The sequence below is a fragment of the Chrysochloris asiatica genome, unplaced genomic scaffold (assembly GCF_000296735.1).
Source record: "Chrysochloris asiatica unplaced genomic scaffold, ChrAsi1.0 scaffold00220, whole genome shotgun sequence".
In the NCBI taxonomy this organism is placed as follows: domain Eukaryota; kingdom Metazoa; phylum Chordata; class Mammalia; order Afrosoricida; family Chrysochloridae; genus Chrysochloris; species Chrysochloris asiatica.
This window is the reverse complement of record NW_006408738.1, coordinates 5,263,935-5,275,797: the sequence shown is the minus strand read 5'-3', so window position 1 is coordinate 5,275,797 and position 11,863 is coordinate 5,263,935.

The following is an 11,863-nucleotide window of genomic DNA, read 5'->3' as shown; positions in this document are numbered from 1 at the left end:
CTGCGCCGATATCCCTCTGTATTTGTTCGGCTTTGTTAGTTTATGCTTCCTTTTTTCTGGAAATGCAGCCTTCTAAGTGGGGTTGCTCTAGCCCTGCATTTCAAGGTCCGCAGGGGGCAGAGGCACTCGCCAGGCGGGCGCGGAAGTGGGAGCCACGTGCAGGCAGGCAAAAGCTCAAAATGCCTGTAATTTCTCAGCAATTTGATCTTTAAAAAAAATGAGTTCAGAATGTTGAAATATAAGATTTTATGTTTGTTCAAAGGCTGTCTGTCTGCTAGACAGAGGTTTCCTATGTGCGATTCCGCCCTTTTTCCCCGAGACTGCCCTACCTGAGCTGCCTGGTCAGGGAAGCGCCGGAAGTCTTCTACATAGATTTGTCTTTTGCAGTTTTAAATATATGTAGTGTTTTACTTAGGAGCTCTGGTAGCATAGTGGTTTCGAATTGGGTTGCGAACTGCAAGGTCAGCAGTTCGAAACTACCAGCTGTTCCATGGGAGACAGATGAGGCATTCCGCTCTTATAAACATGTACTGCTTTGGAAACTCTGTACAGGGTCGCTATGTGTCGGAACTGACTCAACGGCACATAACAGCAGTGCTCTAATTGAATGCTACTTTGTTTCTGGTCTGGACATCTGTGTCCTGTAGAGACTAGCTGGAGACGGGTGTGTCACTTGGTTTTAGATGCTGACCTCTGTAGCAAGTGCTTTACTTATTGATCACATTTATTCTGTTTCCATGAACCGATTGCTGTTGTTATTGTTAAATGCTGCCGAGTCGGTTCCCACTCATAGCAACCCTGCATTGGGTTTCCGGGTTGCGGCTGCTAAGTTGGAACTGCCGACCTTGTAGTTCAAACTGACCTTGCAGTCTGTTGTTTACCCTACAGCACAACATCAGGAAACAATTCTCCTCATCCCATGAGCTGATGGGAACCCGTATTCCCATTTTGTTGGAAAAGAGTCAACTTTCCCCAATTTTGTTGAACAAAATAGCTCTTGTTTTGTGCATGTTGTCATTGTACCTCCCTGCTGCAGTCCTGCATACATGCTTTGGCAGTTACTTAATGCTGCTGGTTTGCACCTGTGCCTCCCATATGCGGTTAAATCTAACAGTCTTCTAAAGCCATGCATTTATACTGATACCATGTTAACTGTCCACTGTGACAGTTTCTATTGGCCTCTCTGTTTTGGGAGAACATAGGTTGCTTGTCATATACAGAGATGCTATTGTATAGAAAAGAATGATAATTTACAGTTTCCACATAACAGGGCTTAAAGAACTCTATACATTATAATTTGAAGAGTGGGAAAAAATGACTTAATCTTGCTTTGCATTTGTATATGTTGTTTGTAAGTCATAGTTACGCATTTATCAGTCATTTAGTTAATCCTTAGATGTTCTGTTAAACTTTCATTCGCTACTGTTTCCCCATGTACCCAGTACCTTATAGTCAGAAGAGCTTATCTTTTACGAATTGATAGTTTTCACTTTACATAGAGTAACATTTGCTTTTAAGTATCAAGTTCTGTGGGTTTTGATGGAGACTTGTTCACCACAACCACAATCCAGATACAGAACAGTTCTGTTACTCTTCCCCAAATTCTCCTGGTTTTTAGTAGTCACCCCTTTTCTCACCCTCAGTGTCTCCCAGCCTCCGTCCCTCTGCTTTTGCCGTTTTCCTGGTGCTCTCTAAAGGGAACAATACATAGCCTGTGAGTTCGTCTTTGACTAGGCAGGATGCTTTTGAGACTCATTTATGTTCTTTTATAGGGTTCTTACTGTTTTGTTGAGCCCTGGTAGCGTAGTGGTTGCGAATCTGGCTGCCAACCTCAAGGTCAGTAGTTTGAAACCACCAGCCGTTTTGCGGGAGAAAGATGAGGCTTTCTGCTCCTGTAAAGATTCACAGCCTCAGAAACCTTGTTACAGGGTCACTATGGGTCAGAACCGACTCCATGGTACTTAATAACAACAACTGTTTTGTTGTATGATGCACCACAATTTGGTTTATCCTTTTTTCTGTTGAACATTTGGTTTCCACATATAGGTTTTTGTGTAAATATCTATTTTTAGTTCACTTGAGTTGATATGTAACAATGGACTTACTGGGTGGTATGGTAAGTGTGGGGAGACCCTGGGTAGTTAAATGGTTAACACTTTCCTCTGCTAACCAAAAGGTTGGAGGTTTGAATCCACTCCGGGGTCCTGGTGTGGTGCTGTAGGATAATGCGCTGGACCACAAGGTCAGTTTAAGCCACAAGGTCCACAGTTCAAACCCTCCATTGGCTCCTCGGAAACCATATACAAGTCACTATGAGTCAAACCGAACTCACTGCGCTCAACAACAACAGATGTACCTTGGAAGAAAGGCCTGGTGATTGAATTCTGAGGCCACCAGCCGTCCACATTGAGTAGCAGTGACCTTCGGACACCACCACTGAAAACCCTGTAGAACCAACTTGATGGCAACTGCTTGGTTTTGTTGTTGTTGGCATCAGTTGAAAGGCAACTAACAACAGATGACCTTGACCTACAGCATTAATGCTCTCTTCCCCCATCACCTTACCTCGCTGTTGCCAGGTCATCTTCAGGGTTTCCGTCCCCCTCCCAGCCTTATTTTTCTTGATTGTATTTATTATTCTGACGTACCATAGTCTTTGCTCAGATTTTATTTGTCTCACTTTCCCTAACTGGAAAGTAGGTTTTGGTGAGCATGGGATTTCCCCCTCCGCCCCCCCCCCCCCATTTTGTTAAAGTATATTTATCTCCAAGTGCCTAAAGCAAAATTTAAAAATAGATTACTTGTTAAATTTCTACAAAACTGCTTGCATTCAAGACACATTCTTTTTCCCTACTAAAGTTTGCTAAATCCACATAGGTAGTCATGGATGTTACAAAAAACGCAAGCCATCTGAGTGCCTAGGGAGACTACCTTGTCTATATCGTCTCCTGCAGCTCGCACAAAGGAGTAACTCGTTTTACTTGTTAACCATGGGGTCTGACCTGGCTTCCAGTGACCCTGTGACCAGCAGAGGTCCTGCCCCAGTCTCACTGTTGTTCCGTTCCGATTGGCTCCATAGTTCACACTCAGAGGGAGGAAGTCTGGCCATCCTCACTTCTAAGGAGCTCTCTGACTGTACTTCTCCCAACACAATCTTGTTTGTTCTTTCGGCAGTGCACGGCACTTTCCGTATTCTTTGCCAATTCAGATGCGTCCATTCTGCTGTGAACTTCCGTTTTCATAGTCCAGCCTTCACATGCACATGAGGTGATTGAAAATACCATGGCTTAGGTCAGGAGCACCTTAGTCCTCAAAGGAACTGCTGAACACTTTGGCACTTTAGAAAGGTGTTTTGCAGCAGATTTGCTTAATGCAATCTGTCCTCTGATTTCTTCACTGCTGCATCCATGAGTGCCGATTGTGGATCTGAGCAAGATGAAGTCTTTGACAGCTTCAATCTTTTCTCCATTGATCATGACGTTATTTATGGATCCAGTTGTGAGGACTTTCGTTTTCTTTATATTGAGGTACAACCCATACTGCAGGCTGTGGTCTTTGATCTTCATCAGTTAGTATTTTAAGGCCTCTTTAATTTCAGCAAGCAGGGTTGTATCATCTGCATATCACAGGTTGTTAATGAGTCTTCCTCCTATCCTGATAACCATGTTTTTCTGTAATTCAGCTTCTTGGATTATTTGCTTGGTTGGCATACAGATTGAGTTAGTTTGGTGAAAAAAATACAACTCTGGTGCACACCTTTCCTGATCTTTAAAATTCAGTGTCCCTTGATCTGTTTGGTCTATGTACAGGTTCCTCATGAGCACAGCTAAGCTTTCTGGAATTTCCATTCTTCTCAGTGTTATCCACAGTTTTTTTTATAATTCACACATTCGAAGGCCTTCGCATAGTCAGTGAGCACAAGTAAACATCTTTCTGATATTCTCTGACGTCAGCAGTGATAGGCATCTTTCTACTCCCTCTCCTGAATCTGGCTTGAGTTCCTGGCAGCTCCCAGTTATGACTACTATTGCCGTTTGTGAATTATTGTCAGCGGAATTTTACTTGTATGTGATATTTGGTATATTGTGTGATTTCTGCATTCTACTGGGTCACCTTTCTTTGGAATGGGCACAGATACAGATCTCTTGCAGTCAGTTGGCCAGGTAGCTGTCTTCAGAACTTCTTGGCCTAGATGAGTGAGCCCGTCCAGCTTTGTATCCGTTTGATGAAACGTTTCAGATTGTATTCCATCAGTTCCTGGAGCCTTGCTGGGAGCTAGTGCCTTCAGTACCATCAGGTCTCCAGCATGGGGTACCACGTGGTGCTTCCTGCATCAGTCAGTATTTTGCCCATAGAAGCCTTCAGTATTTCAGATCAGTCCTTTCAGCTTGAGAAATGCTGAGTTTGTTCATCCTTTTGATTTTCTGACTCCAGATCTTTGCCCATTTTCATTATGTGTTACTTTGGTAGACTCCTGGCTCAAGTCCCAAGAACTGGAGGTCAGATGGAGAAGAGTTTCAACAGTCAGTCAAGGAAGCACACAGCTCCTGGCTCTTCTTGGATGGTGGGAGATGCGATACCCCATACTTCCTGCTTCTGAGATGCCTCAGTTTATACCCAGTCTCCTGTCCTAAGTTTGCACAGTGAATGTGAATTCAGTTCCACAGCTGAATCATCTCACCCTACGGGCATCATCTCTCACCCAGACCCAGCATGGCAGGAATGTCGTTGGGTGGGAGTCAACAGGACTAAGGCTAGAAGCCACTGTTAAACAGTTGACTACATACCAGGCTACCTCCTGGCTCTTGAAGCCATTGTCCCTTCTTACATATGGGGTTAATTTTCACACTACAGTAATTTTAATTGCTAGCATACAGAGTCTTGTGTGGTGTAATAAGATCAGCATTGGACTGCTAAGTGCAAGGTGGGCGGTTCAAACCCACCAGCTGCTCCTAGGAAACCCTATGCAGGGTTGTTGCGGGTCGGAACCTACTTGATAACAACAATAAACCCATGAAAGCTTATAAGCTGGTTAATTAATGTCTTTATCCTTCCACCCCACTCCATTTTAGATACCTAATTTCTAGTTTTCCCGTCTTTGCTGACCCAGTCTTATAGGAGACAAACATGTTTCTTGATCTGAAGAATTCTTCTGCTCCTACTGGAACTTTGAGCATCTATATCCATAAACAAAGTCCAGCCCAGAGCAAGCCATCAAAGTTACAGCAGTTTACACTAGCTCAAACATCTAGCTTTCTTTATGCAGTTGGGTTGTGGTCAGTTCAGCCCTGCCATTGCTAGGTCAAATGGGTACCAGTTGCAAGCTTGGGAGTCCGTACACTCCTCCGTGCACTGCAGAGAAGGTGGCCCCTTCACTCACTGTCTCAGCCCTAACCGATGGGCCACGTCATTCCCTGTAGCATCAGGGGTCCACACAAGTCCCTAAACTTCAGACCAGCCAGCCCTTCCTCTTCTCTCTCAACTCATGTCTATTGCTGCGTTCCCCCGACTTCCACTCATCAAGTGGACCCAGGTGGTCACCAGGGAGCATACCAGGCTGTCTGCTTGCCAGCTCGTTCTAACTTTCTATCTTAGGGTGGGGTTTTCTTTGATGGTTACCGACTTTTCCTTCCTCAGTGTATACAAAGCAAACTGCTTGCTTGAAGTTCACAATGCCAGTCATTTTTCTCTCTGCAGGTCTTCCTTTAAACATAGATCAAAATGCCAGTCATGTTTTTCTCTGCAGGATCTCCTGTTCTCTTAGCACCTCTGGGTGGGGCTCAGGGTCCCACCTAAGCCCCTTACTCCATACACAGGCTACTGGCTTAAAATAAAGCCTGTTCCTTCCGAACCAGTCCGAACTCTCCTTTTAGCGTATTCAGTAAGGTATAGGCTGAAGGCTGTCTGTCATCACAATACCCAGTAACCATTCCTATCCCATGTGTGCATGTGGCCCTGGGCTCTGGCTGGTAGGGTGGACCATGCAGGCCCTGGCCGCCATCAGTCCCCTTGATTAGCCAGCCAGGCTGCCTTCCCTCAGCTGCAGCGTCACATCTATTACAGTTCTTTTAGTCATTACAGATAACAGTACCCATTTAAGAATCAAGAGGTTCACTTTCCATGTCCTTTAAGTCCCATAATTCCTGAGTCTGGAGCCATTGTAACGAACCCTGCTGCGTCTGACACCAAACTGTGGGGAAAATCCAACACTAATCATTCCTCCTACAATGCTTTATACTCATCCGGGTTCAATAATCCGCTGCAATGGCCACACAGAACTCAGAGACAAAGAGTTCTAGGAGTTGTTAGGAAAGTTAGCAAGTTACAGCACAGCTTCAGAAAATGCTCAGGGTGCAGCTGGTCCAGTCAGCTGCTGGTTAATGACCACAGGACACACCAGTCACCCCTAGCCTCCTGTCCCCCAGAGTCACTCAGTTTGACTCCTGCCATGGCCTGGGAGAGCCACCGCTTTGTCCGGCGCTCTGGTTCTTGCTCGGCCCCTCCTCCGGTGTCACAGCTTTCTGTCTCTGGGTTGAGGAGGTTTGGGGTGCAGGGATACGGGACCCAAAAGATGCGTTCCACTCCTAGCTCTTCTTGAGTGGCAGTGAGACCCACCTCCCTTCCTGCTTCTGAGATGGCTCATTTTAGCCTCATGTCGGAATTTCCGGTTCTCACAATACAGCTGAATCATGCTGTTGGTTAGTATCTTCTCGCACCTTCTCTGACCTGGACTCAGCAGGGCAGAAATGTCTGCTGGGAGTTCCAAAGACTACGGCTCGAAAAGACTATTAAATAATTCCGTGCACCACAGTGATGAAGAGCAAGTTTCCGAGTCTTTTCTGACATCCATTTTGGTCTTTTCTTTCTTTCCTGTCTTTTTAATGACTTTCTGCTTTCTTCCTGTATGATGTTCTTGATGTCATCCCACAACACTTTTGTCATTAGTTCTTGAGAAAGTCTCTCAATGCACATGGGGTATATTCAGGGTCATATTTTCACTCTTGTGGACTTGTTTTCAGCTTCAGCCTGATCGTGCTTCGGAGCCGTCCATTGTCTGCTCCACAGTCAGCCCCTGGCCTTGTTTTGGATGATGATACTGAGCTTCACGATCGTCTCTTCCTACGCATGTAGTCAGTTTGATTTCTGTGCCTTCCTTCTCGTGAGGTCCATGTATGTAGTTTCCTTCTATGCCACTGGCAACGAATAAGTCGTTGGTCTTGCAAAATTCTGTCACGCAGTTTGCAGCATCGCTTCTGTCACCAGGTCATATTTCCCAGTTGTCAAGGAGTTCATTCTTCTAGGATCAACTGTCAACACTCATGGAAGCAGCAGTCAGGAGATCAAACGACGTATTGCATTAGGCAAATCTGCTGCACAGGAAATTTTTAAAGTGTTGAAGAGCAAAGATGTCAGCTTGAGGACTAAGGTGCGCCTGACCCAAGCCATGGTGTTTTCAATAACCTCATATGCATGTGAAAACTGGACAGTGAATAAGGAAGACTGTAGAAGAATTGATGCTTTTGAGTTATGGTGTTGGAGGAGAATATTGAAAATGCCATGGGCTGCCAAAAGAACCAATAGATCTGTGTTGGAAGTAGTGTAGCCAGAGCGCTCCTTAGAGGCCAAGATGGCCAAACTTTGTCTCTTATAGTTTAGACATATTGTCAGGAGGGACCAGTTGCTGGAGAAAGATGTCATATTTAGTACGGTGGAGGGTCAGAGAAAAAGGAAGGACTACCCCCCCAGCAAGATGGATTGGCAAAGTGGCAGCATCGATGGACTCAAGCATGGCAACAGTAGTGAGGTTGGCCCAGGATCAGGCAAGTGTTTGGTTCTGCTGTGCATAAGGTCACTACGGGTCGGTACTGACTCGATGGCACCATCAACAACAACATCCTTCCTCTTTGCTTCCACGGTAAAGATCAGTGCATCATGTGTGCATATTTGACCAACTTCAGACTGATGAAGTGGGTAGCATTCTGGTTTGGATGGTGTGTAAGTTTGAATAATAGTGGTATTAATTGGTCTTCTTTGTAGGCACATGGATATTTTATCATATCACAGACAGCATTGTACTTTGAAGACAGATCTTGAAATGCTGTTTTCGACGATGAGTACGAGACACCATTCCTCTTCAATTTGCTGTTCCCGGAATAGGAAACTATGTGATTTTCGGATTCAAAATGGGCAGTACTTGTCCGTTTCAGCTCACTAATGCCTAAGATATCTATCTTTATGCATTCATTTCATTTTTGAAGACTTCTGAATTTTCTATGTTCATACTTCATACATTCCTTGCTTCAGTCATTAGTGGATGCTTGAAGCTGTTTCTTCCTGTTTCGAGTTGTGTCCCCAAGAGCTTTGCTACGTCTAAGTCATTAAGGTCAACTCTACTTTGAGGAGGCAACGCTTCCCTTGTATTTTGAGTGCCTTCTAACCTGAGGGACTCAAACTTCTGACTACATTTTACAGTGATCTACTGTTACTTTTAAGGAGCTCTGCTAGCGTAGTGGTTACGAAACGGATTGCTAACCTCAAGGTCAGCAGTTTGAAACTACCAGCTGTTCCGTGGGAGAAAGATGAGGTGTTCTGCTCCCGTAAAGATTTACAGCGTTGGAAACCCTGTACAGGGTCACTATGAGTCGGAACCGACTGCACAGTACTTTGTTATTCTTACTGTTTTCAGTGGCTAAAACATTTCAGAAGTGGTCCTCCTCTCCATCCTAGTCTGTCTTAGTCTGGACACTCGGCTGAAACCTGTCCACCGCGGGTGACCCTGCCGGTACTTGTAACACTGGTAACATTGCTTCTGGCCGTAGCAGCTCACGATTCACTCCAACGTCAGCACCACACCACTGGGTATATATGTGCGGTTGTTAGGTGCCATGGAGTTAGCTCTGATGCATAGCCAACCGGTGTAGAGTTTCCGAGGAGTGGCTGGTGTGTTTGAACTGCCCACTTTGTGGTTAGCAGTCAGGTGGTTTCCACAGAGTGCCATACCAGGACTCTGTGTGTGTTGTTATTGTTAAGTGCTGTCAACTTGGTTCAGACTCATAGCTATCTGTATAGGGTGAGTTTGAACCACCAACCTTGTTGTTCAAGCTAACCTTACAGTCCAGTGCTCTATCCCACAGTGCCACACCAGGGCTCCACGACTCCACGTAGAAGTAAAAAAACTGCTCTTGATTACTGACAAGCTTGACTCAAGTTTTAGAGGGTTGTTGTTGTTAAGTGCTTTTGATTCAGTTCCGACCCACAGCGACCCTGGATAGGGTTTCCGAGGAGCAACTGGGGAGCTTGAACCGCCCACCTTGTAGTTCAAACGGCTTTACAGTCTGGTGCATTAACCCACGGCGCCACACCAGGACTCCAAAGCCTCATCTTGCTCCTACAGAGTCGCTTTCTCCCATGGAGCAGTTTCGAACTGCTGACCTTGGTTAGCAGCCCCCCTCGTAAGCACTACACTACCAGTGTCCTTAAAGTACCCTAGATGTCCAGAGCGAACAAACTCAGAATTTCCAAAATTGAAGCAAAGCCTGCACACTGACTCATCTCCTGTTGTCTCTTATTTCACAGTAGCATCTATCACGTCATCTCCGTGTAAGATGTTCTCCAGGCGTAGAAAGGTCACTTGCATCGAGTTGTCTGTCTACCTTTGTTTATTTGATGGGGGAATTTCTACTTCTCTCTCAAGTCTGAGTTGAAGCAGTATTTTTGGTGAGGCCGTCTCTGATTTCCTCGCAGAGTTTACCATACTCTGAGCTGTTACTGTGTCTTGTACAAAGGGGCTTTAAAAGTTGTGGAAAAATCCCATTATCTGTTAACTCTGCTTTTCCATAGACTTTTTGAAGCCCCCTCTTATTTAGCTGTGTGCCTGCCTCTCACCTGTACTAAAATTTACGTTGCAGTGAGATGGGCTTCTCATCCTTGACGTTGAGTGCCTAGGTTACTCTGTTACTAAGATGTAATACCTTCTAGTAAATAATGTATTTGTGGAATAAATAAAAAGCTGTGTTTATTGATAGACTTCAAACTGATCCTTCATTATTCTTCCCTTCCCAAATGTCCATTGTCCATTTTCAGTCCTCTGAAGGATGATTCACGTCTCCTGCCCTTCCCTTCCCTTCCGCTCCTTTATTTGCCTTCTTGGGTTTAGTGAATAATTTCTCACAGTGGAGGATTCTCTGCTCTTTCTTCCAAGACTTAAGCTATCTCCTTTCATCTAACTAAACCTTGAGATTCTTCCCGTAAAAACCAGGCACAATCCTGTTAATGTTTTTCCTATTCCTGCCTGTCTGTGCGTGTAGCTTCCGTGACTCACTCTTTTTTTCTGCCCACCACAAACTTTTTTCTCTTTGCTCAAAGGTAAGCGTCATAAAATCTAACCTGAAAGAAACTTTGGTGGTGGGCGGCGGTGGTGGTTCCAGCTCGTAGTCACCCTGGGTAGGATTTCTGAGGCTGTAGGTCTTTACGGGAGCGGAAAGTCGCATCTTTCTCCCACAGAGTGACTAGTAGTAGATTACAACTGCTGATGTTGCACTTAGCGGCCCAACTTGTAACTTGTACAGGGTTTCTGAGGAGCAGCGGGTAGGTTTGAACTGCTGACCTTGTGGTTCACAGTCCAGTGCTGATCCTACAGCACCAGACCTTAGAAGATCATTATTCTTTTTTCCCATTCAATGCGGGACTCAACTCTTTAGCATGAGAGCTGACCATTACTGTGTTTCTCCAGTCATGTACATTTCCAATGATGAGACTCTCAGGTCTTCATAAGGGAGCCCGGTCAGTTTTTGTTAGACAACTCTAGTCCTTAAATAATTCTGTCAAAATATTCCTCTGTTCCTCTTATAAGGAGCTCTGGTGATGTAGGGACTAAGCATTGAGCTGCTAACTGTAAAGTCAGTGGTTCGAATCAGCCAGCCGCATCATGGGAAACCGATGAGGCAGTCTGCTTCTGGAAAGATTCCCAGTTTCCCACACCCGAGGGAGCAGTTCTTCCCTGTCCTGTAGGGGAACTGTGAGTCGGAGCTGGCTCAGTGATAGTGAGTTCTGAGGAGTGTTTCCTAAGGAAACCATCAGATGCTTGTGCAGGCCTGTCAGCTGAGAGAAGCGCTTATTAGTACCGAAGAGTTCTTGAGGGATGGGAAGGGGAGCGAACGTCTGTGAAAGATGAAGGATCAAGTGGGGAGGGGCAGGAAGCTTGGTCAGGTAGGACATGGTACAGAGAGCCCCAGAAAGCAGTACCAACGTGATTACGGTCCTCGCCACACAGTGGAGAGCTGGAGGCTGAGGCTGGCTGTTGGGAGAGCCCTGTGTCAGGAGAAAGGGCACTGTGCTTCATCGGTGAGTAGGGTTGCCTGGGGGTAGGGTTATCTTGGTGCACATACTGGGGGGCATCCTGACGGTGCAGCAGCTAGAGGCTGTAGCGAACTGCATCCTTTCTAGCCCTAAAACAAGTCGTTCTTGGAGGGAAGTCCAAGTTGGGGCTCCTCTTGGGCTGCTCTGTTCATTTTGTGGTGGTTAACATGCAGAAACTAGAGCTAGGGTGTTTTTTGTGTAATAAAGATAAACTGCTCCTCTGGCTTGGTATATACCTCTGGTTCTAGTGCTTGGGTTAACTTTATGTAAAGATAAAAATTGTAGAAAAGGGAGTTAAATTAAAGCTGTTGTGAAGCCCAGTGAGAATGCTGCTTCTCCGAGGCTCGCTGTTACATCTCAGGAGAAGGTGAGGGTTCCAGGGATGTCTATGCACTGCCCAGGTGCCCCAGACTGACAGTCCCCATCTAAGTCAGTGTGTCCCGCAGTGTTGCCCCAGACGGATGGTCCCATCTAAGTCAGTGTGTCCCACAGTGTTGCCCCAGAC